Here is a 26,718-nt window from a genome sequence, read left to right as displayed (position 1 = left end):
TAAAATTTATATGAAATTAGATGTTTACTTTATTGTTTCATCAGAGAAGCAGTGTCATGAAATGAGTCGAAGGAAAACGGCTGACTGGGGGTGGGGGAGGGGAAAATCCCCTAAATGGACCCATTTACATTTGTTTCCATGTGAAATCTATAGCCTGCCCTGCTTGAGTCCATGAGGGCAGGATGGCCCGGTGATGAGTGGCCCAGACTCAGGGCGGGGGTGGGCTTCATTAGCAAGACTGAGTTCAAATCCCAGCTCTGTCTGTGGGAGGTGCATGGCCTCCGGGCAGCGACCTCCTTCTGTGAGCCCAGTTGCCACCTTGGAAGATGGGATAGTATTGCTTTCCTGTGGCTACGGCAACACATGACCACACATGGGGGGGCACTACAAACCACAGAGACTTTCTCTCTCACGACTCTGGAGGCCAGAAGTCCAAAGCCAAGGTGTTAGGAGGGCTGGTTCCTTCTGAAGGAGGGTTCAGTTAACAAGTGACGTCTTTCTCAAGTAAGCTGGTGGACTGGGCGTTGAAAGGAGGCAACTGAGGGGGAAATAGTTCACGTGAATGTGTGAAGTCCTGAATCTCTCTAGATTATCCAGGCATCTGTCCATCTACATTTGTTATCTAGGTATGTATGTACATATGTATGTATGTGTATCTGTCTATGTGTCCATCCATCTGTCCATCCATCTACATATCCATCTGTTCATTTATGTCTGTCTGTTATCTGTCTGCTATCTATCTATCTATCTATGATTCTATCTATCTATCTATCTATGATTCCATCCATCTATCCATCCATCATATCTATCTATCTATCTATCTATCTATCTATCATCCATCTATCATATCTATCTATCTATCTATCTATCTACCTATCTTTCTATCTATCCATCATATCTATCTATCTATCTATCTATCTATCTATCTATCTCTATCCATCCATCAATCCATGGGATGAGAATGTTCTGGAAGCAGATAGAGGTGGTAAATTGAGAATGTGCTAAATGCCCCAAATTTCTTAAAATTTTCTAATGTTTATTTTTGAGAGACAGAGACGGAGCGTGGGCCAGGGAGGGACAGAGAGAGAGGGAGACACAGCATCCGAAGCGGGCTCCAGGCTCCGAGCTGTCGGCACAGAGCCCGATGCGGGGCTCGAACCCACGAACCGTGAGATCATGAGCCGAGCCGAAGTCTGACGCCTAACCAACTGAGCCACCCAGGCGCCCCCTGAACTGTCTCCTTTTAAAGGGTGAGTTGTGTGTGATGTGAATGACATCGCAATAAACACATGCCTCGTGGGTCACGGGGCGGGTGGGGGAGCCTGAAGACATTTCTGTTTTAGTTCCCCGTGTCTCAGCCGGCTGTTGCTCCTGTGTCCTCCCTGCTGTCCCCCGTTTGCCCCACCTCCTGAGACAGCCTCACCCCTCGGGTCACTGCTGGGGTGTCTGGAGCTGGCCGCCCACGTCTCCTGGTGTGCGGTTGCCGTGGCCGGTTGAACCCCAGGCGGGGCCAGAGTCGAGAGGAAGCGTTGAGAGTGGCCACCTTCACTGATTAAGTAACACTTTCCCCCAGGAAGCCGGCATGCACTGGTTCAGGGTCCCAGGGGCTGAAATTGTTCTCATTTCCTTCTTTTCCGAGGCCGCAGACAGCTTTCTTCCTGGCCCGCGTCCCGGGGGTGACGGGGAAGGCATGGGCCGAGTGCCAGGGAGCCCGAAGAGGGCGTCTGCCCACCCTGAGCATGCGTCACACTACACGTTTGCAAACGCTTTCTCTGAGAGAGACCACGTCCCAAGGTGGGGAAACCGAGGCACAGAGTCCCTCCAGACGCGCCCCGGACACACGTCCCAAGGTGGGGAAGCCGAGGCACAGAGTCCCTCCAGACGTGCCTCGGACACACGTCCCAAGGTGGGGAAACCGAGGCACAGAGTCCCTCCAGACGCGCCTCAGACACACGTCCCAAGGTGGGGAAACCAAGGCACAGAGTCCCTCCAGACGCGCCCCGGACACACGTCCACAGGTGGGGAAACTGAGGCACAGAAGGCCGAAGGAAGCTGAGCGGCCAGTGAGAGGTGTCATCAGAGCCCAGGCCCACGTTTTCTGACCACGAGTAGAAAGCACCCGGGTCCTACGCAGTGGTTTGAGCCAGGCGCTGTCTGAGCCCTCCTCCCGCACCGCGTCCAGCAGCCTGTCTCGCTGTCTGCGCTCGGTGGGTATTTTTGGGGCCACACTGGGTGCCGAGCGTTCCCTGAGGGCTGAGGGGACCGCCCCGAGACCCTCGCCTGTGCCCCCCTTTATTCAGCCCTGGTTTTCCCAAATGCAGGGAACTGTGTGCACTTGACACAGTTCACCCTGACCTGCCAGGTGAGTTCGCACCTGCCCTTTGCAGGGTGTGAGCATCGGGGTGTGGGGACGAGTCACAACACCGGGACAGAAGAGGCAGAGGGCGTCCGCAGGGTCCCCACGTCCGGGCCTGGACAGCCGAGGCCCCCTGGATCCAGCCATGCCTGAAGCTGACGTAGACGTCTAAGTACCCATTTGCCAATTTCCACGTTGACCTAAGATCGCATGACTCAAGTTTCTGTTGTTTGCCATCCAAAGCGTTACTTAACTCAGGGCCTCGGTTTCCCCGTCAGGAAAACCGGAATGAGAGCACCCGCCTGGATTAGGTGTCAGAAAAGTCCCGGGACAAATCCCTCGTAAATGTGGCCGGTGTAATGTCAGTGCTCCCTCTGTGTTAGCTATTATTCCTAAAAGCCAGAAGCAACATCCCTCTGCCCCCATTAAACCAAAACTAAAAAAAAAAAAACAAGGAGCAAACGGCAGGTGTTCAGACAATTCTGGAATAAAAATCTTTGAAGAAGGCGACCTTGCGTCTTTGGGGACACAGAGCAGCCCGTGCAGGTGGGTCCCTGGGGTCTGCCCTGCCTCAGCGTCTCCCCCCCTGCCCCCCACGGCTTGCACGCGTCTCCTTGGGTCCCGTGACTTACAGGTGACCGTCCTGGGCGAGCCGGCCCCGTGGAGTTTCAGAGCCGAGCGGTGGGGACCCTCCCCCTGGTGCAGACGTGGCTGTCCGTGTGGAGAAGGAACGGAGGCCGCGGGACCCCACCGCCGGTCCCCCAGCACACTCGACCCGGTCCCCAACCCCCGGGGACCCAGCTGGCCGCTTGTAACGAAAACCTGTCACGTGCAGATTTAATTAAACGCACTGAGGTTACGAAAGGCGGAGCCCCAGGGCACAGCCACAGCGCATGGGGGTTCCTCTTTTACACAGCCGGCTCCCTGGTCGCTGCTGGGATTTTACATATTTTTAACACATTTTTTTTTTAAAAACATGTCATCAGAAAAAAGGTTCCCCTGAATACATATTCAGGGCAGCACTTGATGGGGGCTCGTGCATGATGAGAACAGGTGGGAGACTGAAGCTTGGTTTTCTTTCTTTTTTTTTTTTTTTTTTTTTTTTTTGTTTGTTTTTTTTTTTCAACGTTTTTTATTTATTTTTGGGACAGAGAGAGACAGAGCATGAACGGGGGAGGGGCAGAGAGAGAGGGAGACACAGAATCGGAAACAGGCTCCAGGCTCCGAGCCATCAGCCCAGAGCCTGATGCGGGGCTCGAACTCACGGACCGCGAGATCGTGACCTGAGCCGAAGTCAGACGCTTAACCGACTGCGCCACCCAGGCGCCCCAGCTTGGTTTTCTTTCAATACTTGTAACATCATTTTACATGGGATGACCGCTCACTGTTCTCGAGGAAGCAGCTCGAACACGTACAACGGCCTGTTTTCAGGGTCTTTAAACAGGTAAGTAAATCAAATGACATCAGCAGGGTGGCCCGGATCCCTAGGGCTCTGATGTCCTTAGAAGAAGAGGAGGTCAGACCACAGACACACACACAGGAGCCACCACATGAGGACGTGAGGACATGGGGAGAACACGGCATCTACACGCCCAGGACAGAGGCCTCGGCAGGAAGCAGACTCAGCCCTGCCTGGATCTCAGCCTCCCCGCCTCGGCCCTGCCTGGACCTCAGACACCCAGCCTTGGCCCCACCTAGATCTCAGAGTCCCAGCCTCAGCCCTGCCTGGATCTCAGGTTCTAGGCCTCAGCCCTGCCTGGACCTCAGACCCCCAGACTCAGACCCTCCTGGACCTCAGACCCCCAGACTCAGACCCTCCTGGACATCAGATTCCCAGACTCAGGCCCTCCTGGACCTCAGACACCCAGCCTCAGCCCTGCCTGGATCTCAGGTTCTAGGCCTCAGCCCTGCCTGGATCTCACCCCCAAACTCAGCCCCTCCTAGACGTCAGATTCCCAGACTCAGGCCCTCCTGGACCTCAGACACCCAGCCTCAGCCCTGCCTGGATCTCAGGTTCTAGGCCTCAGCCCTGCCTGGATCTCAGCATCCCAGCCTCAGCCCTGCCTGGATGTCGGACCCCAAGCCTCAGCCCTGCCTGGATCTCAGGTTCTAGGCCTCAGCCCTGCCTGAACCTCAGACCCCCAACTCAGCCCCTCCTGGACGTCAGACTCCCACATTGAGACCCTCCTGGACCTCAGACTCCCAGCCTCAGCCCCTCCTGGACCTCAGACTCCCAGCCTCAGCCCCTCCTGGATCTCAGACTCCGAGCCTCAGCCCTGCCTGGATCTCACACTCCATGCCTCAACCCTGCCTGGTTCTCAGACCCCCAAACTCAGCCCCACCTGGACGTCAGATTCCCAGACTTAGGCCCTCCTGGACCTCAGACCCCCAGCATCAGCCCCACCTGGATCTCAGACCCCCAGCCTCAGCCCTGCCTGAATCTCAGCCATCCCGCCTCGGCCCTGCCTGGACCTCAGACACCCAGCTTCAGCCCTGCCTGGATCTCACACTCCCAGCCTCAGCCCTGCCTGGATCTCAGACCCCCAGCCTCAGCCCTGCCTGGATCTCAGGTTCCAGGCCTCAGCCCTGCCTGAACCTCAGACCTCCAAACTCAGCCCCTCCTGGACATCAGATTCCCAAACTCAGACCCTCCTGGACCTCAGACCCCCCAGCCTCAGCCCCTCCTGGATCTCAGACTCCGAGCCTCGGCCCTGCCTGGATCTCAGTCTCCCAGCCTCGGCCCTGCCTGGATCTCAGCATCCCAGCCTCAGCCCTGCCTGGATCTCAGGTTCTAGGCCTCAGCCCTGCCTGGATCTCAGACCCCCAGCCTCGGCCCTGCCTGGATCTCAGTTTCTAGGCCTCAGCCCTGCCTGGATCTCCGACTCCCAGCCTGAGCCCTGCCTGGATCTCAGTCTCCCAGCCTCGGCCCTGCCTGGATCTCACACTCCCAGCCTCAGCCCTGCCTGGATCTCAGACCCCCAGCCTCAGCCCCTCCTGGATCTCAGACTCCGAGCCTCGGCCCTGCCTGGATCTCAGTCTCCCAGCCTCGGCCCTGCCTGGATCTCAGCATCCCAGCCTCAGCCCTGCCTGGATCTCAGGTTCTAGGCCTCAGCCCTGCCTGGATCTCAGACCCCCAGCCTCAGCCCTGCCTGAATCTCATCCTCCCTGCCTCGGCCCTGCCTGGATCTCAGACCCCCAAACTCAGCCCCTCCAGGACCTCAGGTTCCCAGCCTCGGCCCTACCTGGATCTCATACTCCCAGCCTCAGCCCTGCCTGGATCTCAGCCTCCCAGCCTCAACCCTGCCTGGATCTCAGGTTCTAGGCCTCAGCCCTGCGTGGACCTCAGACTCCCAGGCTCAGCCCTGCCTGGATCTCAGACCCCCAAACTCAGCCCCTCCTGGACCTCAGACTCCCAGCCTCAGCCCTGACTGGATCTCAGACCCCCAGCCTCAGCCCCGACTGGATCTCAGCCTCCCAGCCTCGGCCACACCTGGATCTCAGACTCCCAACCTGCAGCCCTGGCTGGATCTCAGAACCCCAGCCTTGGCCCTGCCTGGACCTCAGAACCCCAGCCTCGGCCCTGCCTGCAACTCAGACACCCAGCCTCAGCCTCTCCTGGATCTCAGCCTCCCAGCCTCAGCCCTGCCTGGACCTCAGACCCCCAAACTCAGCCCCTCCTGGACATCAGATTCCCAGACTCAGCCTCTCCTGGACCTCAGATGCCCAGCCTCAGCCCCTCCCGGATCTCAGCCTCCCAGCCTCAGCCCTGCCTGGATCTCAGATTCTAGGCCTCAGCCCTGCCTGGATCTCACTTTCTAGGCCTCAGCCCTGCATGGACCTCAGACTCCCAGGCTCAGCCCTGCATGGATCTCAGACCCCCAAACTCAGCCCCTCGTGGACCTCAGACTCTCAGCCTCGGCCCTGCCTGGATTTCAGGTTCTAGGCCTCAGCCCTGCGTGGACGGCAGACTCCCAGGCTCAGCCCTGCATGGATCCCAGACCCCCAAACTCAGCCCCTCCTGGACCTCAGGCTCACAGCCTCAGCCCTACCTGGATCTCAGACTCTTGGCCTCGGCCCTGCCTGGATCTCAGACCCCCAGTCTCAGCCCCGACTGGATCTCAGCCCAGGGGACCAGCAGTAGGGACCAGAGGTGATGCACGGGGTGGGCGTCTTGGGGTCACAGTGGGGAGCAGGAAGGGGACAGAGCTCTGGAAAGCCTGGGGCCAGAGAGGGGAGCCCGTGACCCATCCCCACGGCCTCGGGATCGGGGTTGAGCGTGTCTGCATCCCCTACGGTTTGTAGGGCCTGAGATGGGGCTCCCGGTCCTGTGCAAAGAGCCCAGGACCAGCCAGGGTGGGGCGGTCAAGCTTAGCTGCCCGGACCTCACTCCCACCACGGAGAATTTGCACGTCGGCCCATCCTCGGCGGACACGTGGGATGTTCTCACGTCTCGGCCGCCGGGACTAACGGAGTCGGGAACACGCAGGTGTGGCCGCTGTCCGAGGTCTTGGCTTGGTGCTCTGGGGTCCCGACTGGGATTGCTGCATCACAGGGAAGCTGCGACTTCGGTCGTGTGAGCACGTGACGTACACCCCGTGGTCCACGCCCACCGGGCACTGGCAGTCCGCCTCGAGCAGGAGGGACGCTGTGCACCTGCTGTGACACCGATGGACTCGGGAACAGCGCTCAGCGACGCGAGCCAGACGCGGGAGGGGAAATCCCGTGGCGGTTCCACGCAGAGGCGGTCCCCCGGCCCTCACGTGCTGAGGTGCAGGGCGCCAGGGGCAGGGAGACACGGAAAGGCAAGGGGGTGCTTGACGGGGTCGGGGCTCCAGGTTCGCGGGAGGAAACGGTCCTCGAGATCGGCCGTGCGGCCTCGTGCTTACAGACGGCGGGACATGATCGTGCCCGTCCGAATGTGCTCAGAAGGCAGGTCGCGTGGGAACCGTCCTCCCCACAAAAAATGAAAGCCACATAGCACAGTAAAGCTGCCGCTCGCCGCCCCGGGCCGCGGGGGCACAGGGGACTCTGCGTGTGCATCGCGAGGTCGCGTTTGGGGTGGCTGCGGACAGGCTGAAGACAGGACGCTGTGCACGCCCGAGTGGGTCTCCTCTGCCCAGCGTGGCCCTACAGGTGGACGCGAATCCCGGGGAGGCCCACGGCCCCACGTGATGCCGGTCCCAGGCAGGAGGGAAAGGGCCTGAGGGCCATTTACAGGTGCTTTTTAAAGTTCGGAAGCAAGTTGGACTCCCCGAGACCACCAGACTCCGAGGGGGCACGGGGGCCCCTGTGCCATCGGCAGAACGGGTCAGGGAACCCCCGGGCACCCAGGGCACCCTCGGCCTGGGTGCCCCTTTGCTCCACACGCCCCCCCGCTCCGAGTCGGGGCAGTCTGGGCGGCCAGCAGCCTGCCCAGGGAGTGGGCCCCCAGGGGCTTCCCGGGAGAAGGGAATCTCAGGGCCAACCCGGGAGGGGCCCGGAGCTGAGCCCAGCCGGTCGCCCGCCGGGGGTGGGGTGTGGGGGACACGACACCCAGCAGGAGGGAAGTGAAGCCTGCCCAGCGTGGCGGTGAGACAACATCTCAGTTCTGTCCTGAGGGACGTGGGGAATTTCAACCCTGGCCTTTTAAGCGGCCGCAGGGGCTGGGGTGATTCCCGGGACCGGACTGCAGGAGGAAATGTCAGACCGGGGACACATTTGCAGGGACCCCGGGACGGACCCCGCGGACCCTCGCAGGCCCCCGTGTCTGTTGGGCTCAGACTTCTACCTTTGGACCCGCAGCCATTTCCAGGCTTGCTGTGGGTGGAGGGAAGTCAGCGAGTGTAGACTGCTGAGAACAGACTTATCACCCTTGTTCTCGGCTGCTGTGCCTCCCGCCCTCCCCCACTCCTAACGTGGTGCTGCTGTGGGTGACAATCAGACAGGGACTGGCCCCCGCGGGGACTGGTTCCTCTTTCTCCGCACCTTCGGGGGCCCGGCCTGTTTCCCCCACACGCGCCCTCTCCCCACCTGGCCCTACGGGAATGGGGCCACGCTCAACACCCCATCCACCGAGCCCTGATTCGTGGCCTCCAACGGGGTTGGGGGTGGAAACGTGACCCCAAAAGGATCGGTGCACATCGTCACCCCCGGCACCTGAGAAGGATGCTTTCTTTGGGAACTGGGTCTTTGCAGATGTGGGTAAGGGAAGGATCTGAGGTGAGCTCATCCTGGAGGAGGGGGGCCCTGAATCCGATGACAGGGGTCCTTGTAACAGACACAATAGGAGACAGAGACACAGAGGAGAAGCCGCGTGAAGGGGGAGGCAGAGACGGGAGGGACGTGGCCACGAGCCCAGGGGCGCCTGGAGCCCCAGAAGCTGGAAGAGGCAGGAAGGAGCCTCCCCTGGAGTCTCTGGAGGGAGCACGACCCTCCCCTGCCTGGGTCGCAGCAGCCCTGCCCCTCCTGGGTCTCAGGGGTCCTGCCCTGCCTGGATCTCAGCGGCCCTGCCCCCACGGGATCTCAGTGGTCCTTTCCCTCCTTGATCTCAGTGGTCCTGCCCTGCCTGGATCTCAGGGGTAATGCCCTGCATGGATCTCAGCAGCCCTTCCTGGATCTCAGCGGCCCTGCCGTGCCTGGATCTCAGTGGCCCTGCCCTGCCTGGATCTCAGCGGCCCTGCCCTGCCTGGATCTCAGGGGCCCTGCCCCACCTGGATCTCAGTGGCCCTGCCCCTCCTGGATCTCAGTGGCCCTGCCCTGCCTGGACCTCAGTGGTCCTGCCCTGCCTGGATCTCAGCGGCCCTGCCCTGCCTGGATCTCAGTGGCCCTTCCCTGCCTGGATCTCAGTGGCCCTTCCCTGCCTGGATCTCAGTGGCTCTTCCCTGCCTGGATCTCAGCGGCCCTGCCCCCCCTGGATCTCAGCAGCCCTGCCCCTCCTGGATCTCAGCGGCCCTGCCCTGCCTGGATCTCAGCGACCCTTCCCTGGGTGGATCTCAGTGGTCCTGACCCTCCTGGGTCTCAGTGGTCCTGCCCTTCCTGGATGTCAGCAGCCCTGCCCTGCCTGGATCTCAGTGTCCCTGCCCTGCCTGGATCTCAGTGGCCCTGCCCTACCTGGATCTCAGTGGCCCTTCCCCTCCTGGATCTCAGCAGCCCTGTCCCTCCTGCATCTCAGGGGCCCTGCCCCTCCTGGATCTCAGTGGCCCTGCCCTGCCTGGATCTCAGCAGTCCTGCCCCTCCTGGATCTCAGGGGCCCTGCCCTGCCTGGATCTCAGCGGCCCTGCCCTGCCTGGGTTACAGACCCCTCCCCCAATGCTATCACACATGACCCTCTCTAAAGTGGACTCTAAAAGAATTTACTACTGTAGCTAATATCTTACATTTGAAAGACGCAAACAATGTCGGACACACCGTGGACATTACTGTTTAGAAATGCAAATGCCAGGTGACCCCTTCGAAGGCACACGAACGGTGTCCCCTTCATGTACCATGTCATGCATTTAACCAACCCGCGAAGGAACTCTTGTTAAAGATCGTGCAATGTTACATTATTTTGTTTTCCCCTCTCTCCTCAAACTGCCACTCTGTTATCAGTGCTTTTGCAGACTCTGAGCCTAGAGTCTTATAGACCCGGGTTTGAAAGTCTTTGCTCTATGACCCCATCCAAGTCAGGACGACAAAGATAGGTACGCGGGTTGAAATGGAAACATGTTTCACTTCCTGTCCGCCGGACCCTCTGTGCTAAAAAGCTTCTTCTGAGTCTGTGGTCAGTGCGGTCAAATTGATGCAAGTGACATAAATATATCAGAGGCTTCGATACAGTTATTAAACATGACGGTAAAGAAATGTATCGGGCGCGACTTCCCGAATGGGGTGAACTCTGGTGGAGACCTTCCCACGCGTTGAATAAAAGGGAATATCCGTAAAGCGACAGATGCGTCCACCGTGCTATTTTTGCTTTCGACAGGCATTGACTCGACCAGGCATCTTACAAGGTCACACAGGAGGAGTCAAGGTCACTGGAGCACGATTGGTTCCAATAAGGGGTTGCTCACTCACGGAGTAACGCGGACCAGAGCAGGACGAAACTGTGCACAAGTGTCACCCATGGGAATCCCCACTGTGTATCTTGCACATAGTGAGAAAGGATCCCACCATGTTGGAAAGTAGCGATGTGTCCCTCTGACTTCTCTTCCTTCTTTGGGGATGGAAGAGGGAAGGGGGATAAACTGAAAACGTCAGTAGTGCATCTGCCCTGGTGAACGTGGGGCTTCCCCTGCTTTCTGAGTCACTTTCCCAGCCATGAACACCGGTGCCTCCAGGAGGCAGCATGGGACCCTCCAGGTTTGGGATACGTGGGGCTGAATATTAAGAGGGTGGGCATCTCCTTTGGACCTGCTGGGGTCTATTTGCACCATGGTAGGATTTATCCTGGAGGAGGACCTACTTTTCTCTTGCACGCCAAGAATTCTAGAACTTTCTCGAGCTTGTATTTGAACTTGCATTGGAGCTGAATGTTGATTAGAAAAGGAGCAACTTTATGTCTTTTGTCATGAGTTGGTTGTTGTTGTTGTTTTTAATTTTTTAATGTTTCTATTTATTTTTGAGAGAGAGAGAGAAAGAGAGAGAGAGCAAGCTGTGGACGGGCAGAGGGAGAGAGAGGGAGACACAGAATGTGAAGCAGGCTCCAGGCTCTGAGCTGTCAGCAAAGAGCCCAACGCGGGACTCGAACTCACGAACCGTGAGATCATGACTTGAGCTGACGTCAGACGCTCAACCATCTGAATCACTCAGGTGCCCCACAACTTGGTTGTTTAAAAACTAAGTGTGTACAGGGACCCCCAGGTGGTCCCTGGTGCCCTGGGCATCTCAGTTTAGAGACCCCTGGTGCCCTAAATCTTCATGCACAGAGAGGGGGGGGGATCACGTAGGACTTGAGGCAAAGGGGGCGGTGTGCAAAGCAGTTCTCGGGGAAACTGCTTTGTTTTGGGGCGATTGGAAATACATGTCAAAATGTTAGCTTTGTGTGGGAGCGTGGTGTTTCTGCATTTTTCAGAAGGGGATGTGGGTGACAGGAGGTGGAATGCTCAGAGGTTCCAAGTCTCTGCACCTAGCTGGAGAAGCCAACATTCACATCCATCCTGGAAAAACAGTATCTGCTGGGGAAATGGGAAAGCATCTTACAGGGGATGTGCCCAGCCTCCATCCTTTCACAGTGATGTGAAATGTAACACAGAGGGTGTTACACAAAACAGAAATAAGGTGTCACTTGCTTTGGAATGCCTGATTGTAATTAGTGGGTGTTTATCAGGCATTTCCTGTCAGCCAACCTTAAACACGTGTAATCACATTCAACCTGTGAAACAACTCCATGGTGTAGACGCTAGTCATATCTAAACGCTGGACCTCTCAAGCATAAGGATAACCTGTCCACATTTTTTGCATAAGGATAACCTGTCCACATTTTTTTCTTCCTCTCCTGTACATTTCCCCCCCATTCTATCAATCTCTTGCTTTCATAATTGTATTCTTTCCACCTTATTTTGGTTTGTGCTAGCTCTTTCTAAATACTGAAGAAGGAATCTTGGGCCTTGGACATACAGCATTTCTTCTTGTCTAAGGGATGCATTCAAGGCTATGAATTTGCCTGTGTTTATGTCTCAGGAATGCATTCAAGGCTATGAATTTGCCTGTGTTTACTGCTTTGGTTCCATCTCAGGTGTTTTGATACGTTGTGTCTTCATTATTGTTTGTATGAGCCTCCCAAGGCTGCTGTAACAAAGCACCACAAGCTTTAGACAGCAGACATCTGCTTTCTCGCTGTTCTAGCGGCCAGAAGTCCGAAATCTGTTTCTCCGGCTAAATGCCAAAGTATTGGGGCACCTGCTTGGCTCAGCCTGTTAAGTGTCTGACTTCAGCTCAGGTCTTGATCTTGCGGTTTGCGGGTTCAAGCCCCACATCGGGCTCTGTGCATTCTGCCTATCTCACGAGGATTAGGACATCATGGGCCTCTGTGGGGCTGTGTCTGCGGATGACATCATTCCTTCAAAATCTTTTCTGTTCTCGTCACAATTCCTTCTTTGGCCCGTGGGTTATGTGGAAGGGTGCAGCCGTGGAAGAAAATCTGGTCGGCTGTTCGGTACTTGTTTCCAGCTCAAGTCCCTTGAGGTCAGAGAGTGGCATTGGGAATGCATTCCATCCTTGGAAACGTGTGAGGTTGGCTGCAGACCCACAAGATGTTGTGTTTGGTGACTATGTAGAGCTGATCCTTACGCCCGTGGGGTCTGGAATTTAGGTAAGGAAATCCGGGGTGGCCTGAGGGAGTCCTGTCCATATTTTCTTCCTCGTGGCCTCTGACCCGTGGAGTGCCCCCTTCGATACTTGATGGGAGAGAGAACTCTGCAGAGCAGTGCGTGTCCGTCCATCTGTTCCAGGCAGGTCTTGAGCTGGAGTGGTCGTGGACACAATCAGTCCCTCTGAAAGCCATCTGCAAATCACACTGAAGTGCGGAGGCCAGTAAGACTTGCAGGGGGAGACAAGGAATCCTCCACAGGCCATGGTGTTGCTCTCGGTGCAACTGGTTTCCATTTCCGAGAAACAACAGATCAGGGCAGGAAGCAGAAAAGAAAACCACAGTGGTTGGAGTCCTAACGCTGTGTAGGAAGTCATCCCGACCATATGGGTTTCCTATGGTTGTTGTAACAGAGTACCTGAGTCTGTAATTTATTTTGTCACAGAATAATAAACAGATTTTTACGCCTCCTGGTCCTGGAGGCCGGGTGTCTGAGATCCAGGTGGGGTAGAGGCTGGTTCCTTTTGAGGCCTCTCTCCTGGGTGTGTAGATAGCATCTACTCCCTGTGTCCTCCTGTGGTCCTCCTTCGGTGTGTGTGTCTGTATCCAAATTTCTCCCTTTTAGGAGGATACCGGTCATATTGCAGTGGGGACCCAGCCCCCTCCAGTATGACTTTGTCTTACCGAATTACATCTGCAAAAGCCCCATTTCCAAGTAGGGTCACATTCTGAGGTCTTGGGGTGAGGACTTTGAGAGCTGAATTTTCGACGCAGTTCAGCCCATAATGACACAGTCCCATGCCTAAATGGGTGATGTTTCTGCATTCACACGTCACTCTGGTACCCCTCTAAGTAGGCCCCTCATTTTTCTGTTGGCTTCCTTCTTATGAGTTACATACGACTTCCCGATGCACACACACCCTTTATCTGTGTTCTAGGCTGGTAGCTGGGGAGGGAGGGCGGGCGTGCTGTTGCACATACAGAATCCTATGCCCTGCCCCCCACTATGAACTGCAGGGCCCCTGGGAGGCAGGAAAAGAGCTGGGTTTCCTGGGTGGTGTGGAGGCCAGTGGGCTCACTGTTGCAAAATTGATTAAGATCACGAGAAGCAGATCTGTATCTTGCCGTGAACACAAGGACCCCACAGTAGGCGTCTCATTTTGGGGGTGTTGTGTCCTCATATCCCATCCACTTGCTGGATTTCACAAGGTGTACACCAGAGGAGGCGAATGAAAGACCGAGCCACCCCGTCCTGATACATGTGACGTATCTCTGTGGACGAGAGATATCACTTTGGTTTCTGGTGATGAAACTCAGAGGACGACCAGTTAGATTAAGAAAACACAAGAGGATCGGTTCGCCAGGAAAGTGGTTTTCATTCTTTGGTTCCCAGGGTCAAAGGTCTCGAGTGTTCTTTCTTATCCCTTCCGAAACTTAAGAATAAAAACCCGTTGGCACATTTCACATGGTGCATTATTATGTTGTCCCCCTGGGGCTCGTACAAAGTTATACATCAGGTATATCTCAATAAAATGGGGGCGAAAAGAAACGAGAATGTACGTCCACACAAAGACTTCTGCAAAAACCAAAATACAACAAACCATGTGCCCTCGTGCCCTCTAAGACGAGCCTCATCCCAGGGTAGAGAGCCATGGGATGAATGTGGCCGTGCCACCTGCCCCAAATCCCAGAGCACCCTTGAGAGAGCCCTTCTTCATTGCTGCCAGGTGATGTGGAGTTTTATGTGTCCACTTGGCTGCGCCCCAGTATGAAGATCTGCGGTCAAGCACGAGCCTACATGTTCCTGTGCAGGCATTTCTTTTAGATGGGATTAACGTTTAAATTGGTGGACTTTGAGTAAAGCGGGTGGCCCTCCGTGAGGTGGTGGGCCTCGTCCCATCAGTTGAAGGCTCTAAGGGAAACAGACTGATCTCCTCCTGCGAGGAAGTGGGAATTCTGCCTTCAGATGGTGTTCACGCTCAAGATACAGCATCATTGCTTCCCTGGGCCCCAGCCTGCTGGTCGACCCTGCAGAATTCAGACTTGCCAGTATCCACGGTTGTAGCCGTCAGTTCCTTAAAATAAATCTCTCTCTCAAAATAAATAAGTAAAAAAGATCTCTGTCTCCTTATCTGTCTTTGTCTCTCCTATAGATAGATGTAGATCTGTCCATCTATCTATCCATCCATCTACTATCCGTCTATGCATCATTCTTATCTATCTATCCATCCACTATCCTCTATTTATCTATCTATCCATCCATCCATCATCTATCTTTCTATTACCTATTTATCATGTATGTATCAATCATCTCCCTTCCTTTCTTTCTTTCTTTCTTTCTTTCTTTCTTTCTTTCTTTTTCTCTCTCTCTCTGTCTCTCTCTCTATCCCTCCCTCCCTCTCTTCCTCCCTCCCTCCCTTCCCTCCCTCCTTTCTCTACATCCATCCATCCTTGTGTTTCTTATATGAATGATCCTTGTCATTCATATAAGAGAAGGAGAAGGAGAACCAGTATGATATCTACACACACATATAAAGAAGTTTATTAAAGGAATTGGCTCACATGATTGCAGAGGCTCACGTGGTCTCCTGTCTGCAGACTGGAGGCCCAGGAAAGCGGACTCTGTATGTTCCAGTCTGGGGACAGTGGAAGACAGATGTCTCAGCTTGGAGACGGTGAGGCAGAGGGAGCTGGGTCTCCTGTTAGCCACCTTGTGTTGTCCTCTGGCTGTGAAAGGATCGCAGGACTGCACGAGCCCTACCCACCCTGGGGAAGGCCGTCTGCTTTAGTCAATCCACCGATACAATGCTTATCTCCCCCAGACACACCCTGAGTCCTGTTGGCCCCAATATCCAGGCCACCTGAGGCCCAGCCAACTTCACACATAAAAGCAACCACCACAGTCTGCTTCTGTTGAGAACCTCGATCAACACAGAAACCCTCAGAGAAGGAAGACCCTGGGGGCTGTTGCTAATTTTTCCCAGCGCAGAAAGTGAATGCATTTCTCTCTCTGACCTCTGAGACCTCTGCTTTCCAAAGACACATGTCATCTTGCGTTGGAACTGGCACGTTCCCCTCCAGACGGGCCCAGGGATATTTAATGACAAGACTCTCCGCGGAAGGTGGAATCAGGTTATTTGAAAGCACACGGCATGAATCGGGGCAGCTCCACTTGAATTGGATGTGGGTCGACCTTGAGATGTTATCTTGTCAGAAGCGTTGGAGACTCGGGGTCCCAGGCGCCGGACAAGGCTGAGGAGAGGGGCAACTCGGTCCTGGGAAAGGTTTCCTCGGTGGTTCAATCAGAAGGCGTGTGGCCCCAGGACGTCTCGTCCCCCCCCCTGGAGGCAGACGGGCTCAGTTGTCCTGCAGGTGGCCCTGGGCATGTGTTGGAGCCCATGGAGGACTCTCCTGAGTGCCACAGAAGATCAACCCCCACCGCTCACGGACCGGGTGGTTGTGTGAAAACGTTGGGTCCCCACGCAGCATTGACACCAGAAAACCGTCGCGGAGCTCGTAACGCATCACACTTCCTAATTTACCGCGTGTCCTATGATGGAGGCACAGCACTGATCTGACTGTCAAGGCCCTTCGGAATGACGATATCACGTCCTGGGCCTCACATGAGATCGGAGGCTGTGTCTGATCTATCCACATCATGGAGCCCCAGACAGACTCCCTGGGGCTTGGCGAAAGAACCCCCTGGGCTAGCCTCGGTGTTAATACACGGGATTCACTGCAGCATATGTGGATTTTTGTAGTCAATATGGTTGGGTGTTCCCTGAAACCCCAAGGAGAGCCCCAGCGTGTCTCAACACTGTGGACCGCGACGATGAGATGTGGTATGAATGCTCCCGCTCAACCAGGCTCGGTGTTGGCCAAGGGCCTTCTGCCGGAGGTGACTGGGTCCCCAGGTGACACTCTGCAATGTATAGGGCTCTTTTTCCTGGTCACACTCATCACCCTCAGTGCACAGGACGCCCAGCTTCATAAAGCCATCCAGCTGCACATGTCAGCAGTGCCCAGGACCTAGCATGAAAAACAACTGATCTATCCTCTCTGTCTCTCTATCTATCTACCTATCATCTATTTATCTATCTATCATCCATCCACTATATCTATCATCTATCTATCTACCTACCTACCTAATCCATCCATCCATCCACTATATCTATCATCTATCTATCTATCTATCTATCTATCTATCTATCTACCTACCTATCTATCTATCCATCCATCCATCCATTCACCCATCCATTATATCTATCTATCTATCTATCTATCTATCTATCTATCTATCTATCTATCCATCCATTCACCCATCCATTATATCTATCTATCTATCTATCTATCTATCTATCTATCTATCTACATGCCTACTTAATCCATCCATCCTTCCATCCTTCCATCCACTATATCTATCATCTATCTATCTATCTATCATCTATCTATATCTATCTATCTACCTACTTCATCCATCCATCCACTGTATCTATCATCTATCTATCATCTATCTATCTATCTATCTATCTATCTATCTATCATCCATCCACTATATCTATCATCTATCTATCTATCTACATACCTACCTAATCCATCCATCCATCCATCCATCCATCCATCCACTATATCTATCATCTATCTATCTATCTATCTATCTATCATCTATCTATATCTATCTACCTACTTCATCCATCCATCCACTGTATCTATCATCTATCTATCATCTATCTATCTATCTATCTATCTATCTATCTCTACCTACCTAATCCATCCATCCATCCATCCACCCACTGTATCTATCTATCTATCCATCCATCTACCCACCTAATCCATACATCCATCATCCATCCATCCACTATGTATATGTATATGTATATGTATATGATCTATATCTATCTACCTACCTATGTAATCCATCCATCCATCCATCCTTCCATCCATCCATCCATCCTATGTATCTATCTATGTTTGTATGTATGTATGTATGTATCTATTTATCTATCTATCCATCCATCCATCCATGTACATCTATCTATTATCTAGCTATCTATCCAACCTTATCCTGTACTAGACCTCCCATCTTTGCCTCCATTTTCCCGTGGGTTCTCCTCTGAGTCTCCTCTTCTGTCTCTTACAAGGACACCTGCCATTGGATTTAAGGCCCAACCTCATCCAAGATGACCTCATCTCAGATCCTTCAGTTAACCACATGTGCAAGGACGTGGACTTCCAAATAAGGTCCACAGGTTCTGTGGGGATTATTGCATGGACATATATTTGGGGGTAAGGGGTCCACCATTCAACTGACTACACCCATTTTGCCGGGATTGTCCCCATTTTAGACCTCCAGGTCCTGCCTGTCAGGACCTCCTGCTTCCCAGGCAAATCAAGATGTCTGGGCACTCTACACCGTGTACCCAACACCTGGACAGTAAGGTCTGGCCACGTCAGGCCACCAGCAGCTGCTTTCTGTGGACACTTATTGTCTTTACTCCTTTCCTCATCATGGAGCATGGTGGTCATTGTGGACTAGGAAGCACACTCCCACCAGATACAGAATCAGCCACACCCTGACCTCAGCTTCTAGTTCCTGTAAATAGAATCCCACACGATGTGTCCTTGTGCATCTGGCTTCTCTCCTTGAGTATCATCTTTTCAAGGTCCATCCATGGGGTAGCAGGTGTCAGAATGTCCTTCCTTTTCATGGTGGAGTCATATTCCATCGTGTGGATGAACCTCCCATGCTGTTTATCCATGTTTCCATTGATAGGTATTTGGGTTTTCCCCACTTCTTGGTGTTGTGAGTAATGCCACTATGAAGAAGTATCTGTCTGAGTGTGTTTCGAATGGTCTGGGCTACGCGCTTGGGAGAGAAGAGCTGTGTCCTGCAGTTACTCTGTTCATATGAGGACCTGTCATCAGGCATCCCACCCAGGTGCATGAGGTATCACAGCAGAAGTGGTCAGAGAGCCAGGGGATGGCATGGGGTCCCTGGCCTCCTGCTAGGTGAGTGCACAGAAGATGGGGTGGGGTGTGGGGTGCTCACCTTGTGGACAGGTGAGAATGGCAGTGTTAGGCAGGGGCTGGGTTGTGCTTGGAGGGTGTTGAAGCCTGACCTTCAGGGAGGCGGGACCTACAAGGACAGCCCTGACCACGCCATGCCGACATCACTTCTCATGTGGAGGGTGGCACCAGGCAGGGGGCTGAGGAGCCACCCAGCCCCTGCCCCCAAGTGCCCTATGGGAAGCCCCAGGGCATGTGACCTGGGCTTGCTGTTACGCCTCCCGGAGCCTCAGGATGAGTAGAAAGCTCTAAGGAAGTTGTGTGATGTGCTGAGCGAAATGGAAACTAGTGTCAGGAGGAAAGAGGATCTGAGGAGAATTCTTGTGTTGGGCTGGGACACAGGTCAGATGCTGTGAGTTGGGTCATTCTGTCGGAGCACACGTGGCCTGTTGACATTCTTGGGAAAGGGCACTCACCGGGTCCCTGTGACCCCAGTGAGATCCCTGAATGTGGATGACGGGGCCACGATCCTCGGCATGTGTCTCCAATAAGCCCTCTGTTCCCAAAATGTCCTTGTCCCTAAACATTTCTCTGGTCCCTGGATAATCCCTCTGGTCCCCCATCTCCTCGCCCCAGCATCCTTTTTCACCAACAGTGCTGTGCACGGAGCCTGACATCAGCACTGGGTAGCCAGCGTGGAATGCACGGTGTCGAATGTCACCATGGTGCCAGCATGAGCTGGGAATCAAGGCCACAGCTCAGAGGACATTCTGCACACCGCCCCAGGTGCAGACGCTCGGCGTTTCCATTGTGTGCACGCCTGTTTACAAATGGCGGCCAATGTGTTTATTTAGAAGGGAGCCTTGCTCGGGGGGAAGGAAACCAGCCAGCTGTGGCCTAGGATGGGCATCTTGTGCTGGGGTTTTCAGGAACGCCCCTTCATGGCTTCCTGTGAGCGTGACTCAGAACCTGTGCCACCCAGGGCACTGGCAGTGTGTCCTGTAGGCACTGTTTATAGCCCAGGATGAGGAAGTAAGAGCACCAGCATCCGACGGCTATTTTCTTCCACTCGGTCTTTTTGATACTGACACACAAGGCACCATGTTAAAGTCAGCACTGCAGTGGCTTCAAGTGCATTCACCGTGTTGCGTAACCACCACCTCGGTGGTGCCAACATCCCTGACACCAGTTTCTGCTCATGTGTTACAGCTGCCCTAAGAGACAGGTGCTGAGAGAGGTACTGGGATTGCTTCATCGGTCCACACATACATCACCGATCCAGCTACCTATTCCTGCATCCATGCACCCATCCATGCATCCATCCATCCACCTGTCTACACATCCATCCATCCATCCATCCATCCACCCATCCATCCACCTGTCTACACATCCATCCATCCATCCATCCATCCATCCATCTATCCACCTGTTCACCCAGCTATCAGTCCATCTGTCCATCCATCCATCCATCCTTCCATGCACCCATCCATCCATCTGTTCACCTATCCATCAGTCCATCTGTCCATCCACCCATCCACGCATCCATCTGTCCATCCATCCATCCATCCATCCATCCATCCATCCACCTATCCACCCATCTATCAGTCCATCTGTCCATCCACCCATCCACGCATCCATCTGTCCATCCATCCACGCATCCATCTGTCCATCCATCCATCCATCCATCCATCCACCTATCCACCCATCTATCAGTCCATCTGTCCATCCACCCATCTCTCTGTCCATCCACCCATCCACACATCCATCTGTCCGTCCATCCACGCATCCATCTGTCCATCCATCCATTCATCCATCCGTCCATCCATCCATCCATCCATCCATCCATCCATCCTTCCATCCACCCATCCATCAGTCCATCTGTCCATCCACCCATCTGTCCGTCCATCCACCCATCCACACATCCATCTGTCTGTCCATTCACCCATCCATCTGTCCATCCATCCGTCCATCCATCCATCCATCCATCCATCCTTCCATCCGCCCATCCATCCATTTGTTCACCCATCCATCAGTCCATCTGTCCATCCACCCATCTGTCCATCCATCCACCCATCCACACATCCATCTGTCTGTCCATCCACCCATCCATCTGTCCATCCGTCCATCCATCCGTCCGTCCATCCATCCATCCATCCATCCTTCCATCCACCCATCCATCCATTTGTTCACCCATCCATCAGCCCATCTGTCCATCCACCCATCTGTCCGTCCATCCACCCATTCACCCATCCATCTACCCATCTATCCATCCATCTTTCCATCCATCCATGTATCTATCTAACTGTCCATTCACCCATGCACACATCATTCCATCCAACTATTGCTCCATCCATGCATCCATCCATCCACTCACCCTCCTTTCCTTCCTTCCTTCCATCTATCCACCCATTCAGCCATCAACACATTCTTTCTTCCATCCATCCATCCATCCACCCACCCATTCATCCATCTATGTATTCATCCATCCATCCATGCACCCATCCATCCACCATCCAACCATCTATCCATCTGTCCATCAATATCTATCTATCTATCTATCTATCTATCTATCTATCTATCATCTGTGTATCATCTCTCTATCACAGTAGTTCATGACCAGCAGTGAATTTGCCCCTCTTCCAGGGGACTTTGGACATTTCTGGTTGCCCCAACTTGGGGGAGGAAATGTACTGGCATCTGATGGGTGCAGACGAGTGAAACCACCCAATGCCCCATAGAACGTGACAGAATAACCCAGCCCGAATGTGAGCAGTGCCACACCAGAGAGACCATGCCCTGGCCCTGTGTATCTGACACTTGATTCTGTCCTCAACCCCCCCCCCTTTGCCACTAGCTTCCCCTGGCCCCTCCCCCTGCCTGGGGTCCCCCGTAAACAACACCAAGGTCCCCCGGGGTCCCTAATAAGAGCCCCACACCTGTTTGTAAGCCTCTCTGGGGGTCCAGCCGGCACCAGCTGGTGGACAAGGGCACCACGTTCAACAGACATCACTGTCCTGCCTTGGTCCATGCCTCCCTGCCTCCCAGCCATCGGGAGTCACAGGGCACCCCTCCCCTCTATTCCAGCCCCTGTCATCTGCTGGCAACCCAGGGACTCCACCTGTGTGGTGTTCCCCACTCAGGCACCGCCCACCCCACTCACATCCTGACCCCGGACCACGGCCCCAACCTGCTCTCTTTCCAAAGCTCAGCTCCAAAATTGCCAACAGTGTTGTAAGCTTCCACGGCTTTTGTGGGCTTGGTGCTAAAATGTCACCCTCCTGCTGGGGTCGTCCCCAGCCCCGCCCAGAACACACACACACACACACACACACACACACACACCCCGCATCCCTGCCCCTGATCCTTCTCAGGACATCCCTGGTGCCACCTTGACCTGGCCACCAGTCCCACCTCTTCCTGGAAGCCATTCTGGATTTCTTCCCACCTCAAATCCTCGCAGCCTGAAGCCCAGGTCTGCATCTCAATATTTTGAGTCCTCCTCCCCCCAGAAAAGCTCAGCACTGAGCCCAGCACGTGACGAGGTGTTCCGCGGCCAGGCACCTGGCCAAGCAGAAAGGCCTTGGAGGCCAGAAACCTGGTGCAGTGTGCTTGGGCCACCTCCCGCGCCCCTTCCAGCCTCAGTTTCCCCACACGAAGCACAAGGATGACGTTGGCGCAGCCCCCGACCCCCGAGACCCCAGCACATCTCAGAAGCGCACGCAGCTGGCAGATCTGTTCGAGGCTCCGGACGCACACAGGTGGGGATGCCCGGCGCGGTCCCCAGGGACGTCCCCGCAGCTGCTGCCCGAACTTGGTCACAGGGTCACGATTCCCCGCGGCGTTGCTGGTCCCGGGGAAGGGTGCAGAGGCTCAGTTGGCAGGCGTGGGTCACCTCCGGGGGGGCGGGGGGGGGGGGGCCCTGGCAAATGTCCTCGCTGGGGGACACAGAGCGAGGTAGCAGGTGTGTGTTCGCTTCCTCATATCCTGCCCGCCCTCCCGGCTGCCTCCAGGGACACCGAAAGGGATGTGAAAGGGAGGCCCCCAACCGCGGTGCCGCTGGGCGGGTGGTCACACGGAGAAAAAGGAGAGCGGCCCCCCAGGGTGGGGGTCGATGGGAGGGCTCACGGCCCGGCCAAGGCCAAGCGGCATCTCCAGGCGGCCCGTTGGTTTCCCAGGCGCCGCCTCATCACCAGCAGGACCTTCTTCCCTGCCCCCTTGTCCCGGGCGCGCCTCTGGCGCCGTTGGGGAGGGGGTCCCAGGTGCGCCTCGCACGGGGTCCAGCTGTCTGTCCTGCCTCCCTCGGTCAGCGCGGCTGAGCGGGGACATTGCGGGAGGCAGGCACAACCACGTGTGCAGCGGCTGGAGGCCGACGCGCGACCTCCTGACTCCTCCGGAGGTCTGGGTCTGGGATTTGGGGGCCGACGTCCGCGGGGGACACACCCCCCGTCTCCCTGCACCAATGGCAATGCGGGCATGGAATGCCCCTGTTCCAGCAGCGAAGGGCCGGCCCCTCGCGCCTACGCACATTCCCGGCAGGGCCGTGCGTGGGTCCGTGCCTGGGGGGCCGACGGGGGTGCGGCTTCCTCAGCGCCCTTGCGCCGGGCCCTGCTTCTGAACGTACAACACGACAAGGACACCAGGAAACCTTGTTTGCTTTGGGCACCGAACCGCGCGCTCCGGAGTTCCGCCTCCTCCCCAGCGAGTGTGAACCGAGCCCTGCAGGTGGGTGTTTGTGTCCAAACCGCGGTCCAGCCCGCGCCACCGGGTCGCTTCTCCCCAGACGCTGCAGGGGCGGCTGTGCTCACGCTCAGAGACCCAGTTTTTTTTGTGTGAGTGACCCGCACCAGCGAGCTCATGTCGGGGGGAGGGGGGTGGCCTCAGGGTCCCCGCGGGGGCCCTTTATGGGGGCGGGGGGCATCCGCTGGGGCACCCTGGGGCTCACCTCTGCACCGCTGCCTGTGGCCGAGGGAGGGTGTGCAGGGGGTAGGGGGTTCGATGCTCGGGAGGCGTGCGCACCCTCTCTGGGGGTTTCTCTGCTTCCGCGTGCACCCCCATGGGGCGGTCACGTGCACCTGCCCCTTGCAACCGTGAGACCCCGCCGGTCCCTACCTCCCCCCTTCCAGACCGTGCAGGGGCGCAGGAACGGGCGCAGCGCTCACCTGGGGACGAGGTCTCAGAGGGCCGCCCTCAGCTGTGGCTCAGCGTCTGGGGTCAGGAAGCCGGCCAGCCTCCTGCTGCAGCCCCGCCGGGTGACGGGCCTGGGACTGATCCGCCGGCCCGGGTGGCCGGTGTGTGGCTGCCGCAGGGCGCACGGGGCGCATGACGCGGTCTGCCTGCCGTTGTCCAAATGCAAATGCCTCGGGGTCCACCTCCGGGCACGCAGCCCCTGGAGGTAGGCAGGGTGGGTAGAGAGGAAACCCGTTTTGAAATTTCCTGTGTTACTAACCGCCTGAGCGCTGTGTGGACGGCCAAACCCGTCGGCCCCCCCCCCCCCCCCCCCCCCGCCTCCTAGGAGGCGCGCGCGCGCGCGCAGCCCGGCCCCGCGGAGGGGAAGGAGGGGGTGACCTCTGCAGCCTGTGACCTCAGGGGTGCTGGCGGAGGGCCTCGGGGAGACCCCGCAGGGCCCGCCGGGGGGGGGGGGGCGTGCGCACGTAGCAATCGCGCGCAACCCCGGCCCGCAGCAGGGACCCCCCCGCAACATCCCCGCACGCGGGTAAGGAAAGGCGCATCCCCAGACGGGGCGAACTCCTGTTTTCCGCTGAAATTATGTACTTTCTTTCTGTTTTTTAAATTAATAAAGAACTTTACAAAATTGCTGGCGGAACATATTTCCGTTCGCGTTGGAAAGCTGTGTGCATTGCGACATCTTTTGGCGAGCAGCCAGAAGGCCCAGGCCTCGGCGGCGCAGGGATGGCCTCGGGAGAGGGTTGGGGGGGGGGGGGGGTCGGGGCTCGCTGGCTGCACGACCACCGACCCCCCGGGGGCGGGGGCCGAGTTCTGAGCTCAGGCACCTGTGTCCCGTGGGAGACCCAGGCGTTGGGACTGAGGGATGATATTCTGGAAGGTGTCCCGGAGCGCTGAACTCGCAGGTACCGAACCACTCACTCCTGCAGGGGGAAACGCACGGGTGTGATCTGTGTGTCTGTCTATGTATCGCTTGTCTACATCTACTTATCATCCATCGTATTCCTACCCGTCTGTTTATCTATTACCCACCTATTGATCAAATATCTGTTTATTTCTACCTGTAGTCTTAATCTATATGTGAATTCTATTATCTGTGTGTCCATACCTATCAATATCTATAGCTTATATCTATTAATATGTAGCTCTTTGTTTGTCTTTTAATATATACCTATGTATCTATTCATATCTATCCAACTACTTTCCATGTACTTGTTATTTACTTATCAATAATGTCTCATCTATCCCTCTATCATATCTATCTATCTATCTATCTATCTATCTATCTATCTACCTATCCATCCATCATGTCTGTTTATCTATGTATCTATGTATCTATCATCTATCCATCTATCTATCTATCCATCCATCCATGCATCCATCCATCATATCTATGTATCTATGTATCCATTCATCCGTCCATCCATGCATCCATCCATCCATCCATCCATTATATCTATCTATCTATCTATCTATCTATCTATCTATCTATCTATCCATCCATCTGTCCATCTATCCATCCATCATATCTATGTATCTATGTATATATCTATTCATCCATCCATCCATGCATCCATCCATCATATCTATGTATCTATGTATCTATCCATGCATCCATCCATCCATCCATCCATCCATCATATCTATGTATCTATGTATCTATCCATTCATCCATCCATCCATCCATCATATCTGTGTATCTATGTATCTATGTATCTATCATCTATCCATTATCTATCTATCTATCTATCTATCTATCTATCCATCTATCCATCCATCGATCCATCTATCCCTCCATCCATCATATCTATGTATCTATGTATCTATCCATGCATCCATCCATCCATCCATCCATCCATCATATCTATGTATCTATGTATCTATCCATTCATCCATCCATCCATCCATCATATCTGTGTATCTATGTATCTATGTATCTATCATCTATCCATTATCTATCTATCTATCTATCTACCATCTATCCATCCATCGATCCATCTATCCCTCCATCCATCATATCTATGTATCTATGTATCTATCCATGCATCCATCCATCCATCCATCCATCCATCCATCATATCTATGTATCTATGTATCTATCCATTCATCCATCCATCCATCCATCATATCTGTGTATCTATGTATCTATGTATCTATCATCTATCCATTATCTATCTATCTATCTATCTACCATCTATCCATCCATCGATCCATCTATCCCTCCATCCATCATATCTATGTATCTATGTATCTATCCATGCATCCATCCATCCATCCATCCATCCATCCATCATATCTATGTATCTATGTATCTATCCATTCATCCATCCATCCATCCATCATATCTGTGTATCTATGTATCTATGTATCTATCATCTATCCATTATCTATCTATCTATCTATCTATCTATCTATCCATCTATCCATCCATCGATCCATCTATCCCTCCATCCATCATATCTATGTATCTATGTATCTATCCATTCATCCATCCATCCATCCATCCATCATATCTATGTATCTATGTATCTATGTATCTATCTATCTATCTATCTATCTATGTATCTATCGTCTATGTATCTATCATCTATCTATCTATCTATTATCTATGTATCTATGTATCTATCTATCATCTATCTATCTATTATCTATGTATCTATGTATCTATCTATCCTCTATCTATCCATTATCTATCTATCATCTATCTATCTATCATCTATGTATCTATCATCTATCCATTATCTATCTATCTATCTATCTATCTATCTTTCTGTGTATTATCATCTATCCATCTATCTATCCATCCATCCATCCATCATATCTATGTATCTATGTATCTATCTATCCATCTATTGTCTATCTATCTATCTATCTATCTATCTATCTATCTATCTATCATCTATCT

At 54.3% G+C, this 26,718-nt stretch overlaps 1 protein-coding gene across 2 annotated transcripts in view; it reads right to left on the bottom strand.

Moving 5' to 3' along the window:
- LOC145714329 (S-geranylgeranyl-glutathione receptor P2RY8-like) overlaps positions 1 to 24,103 on the bottom strand; it is a 40,001-nt gene extending 15,898 nt beyond the window's left edge. The window contains exon 1 of one of the 2 annotated variants that reach the window (XM_081793763.1): positions 23,789 to 24,103. The gene's annotated coding sequence lies outside the window, so the exon portion shown is untranslated. Of the gene's footprint in view, positions 1 to 2,984; positions 3,419 to 23,788 lie in introns of those variants that run through there. The other variant, XM_081793764.1, reaches the window with a different exon arrangement.
- Between the last annotated feature and the right edge of the window lie 2,615 nt (positions 24,104 to 26,718).

This window comes from Panthera onca, chromosome X (assembly GCF_046562875.1).
Source record: "Panthera onca isolate mPanOnc1 chromosome X, mPanOnc1 haplotype 2, whole genome shotgun sequence".
Lineage (NCBI taxonomy): Eukaryota > Metazoa > Chordata > Mammalia > Carnivora > Felidae > Panthera > Panthera onca.
This window is presented reverse-complemented; position numbering and strand designations above follow the sequence as displayed.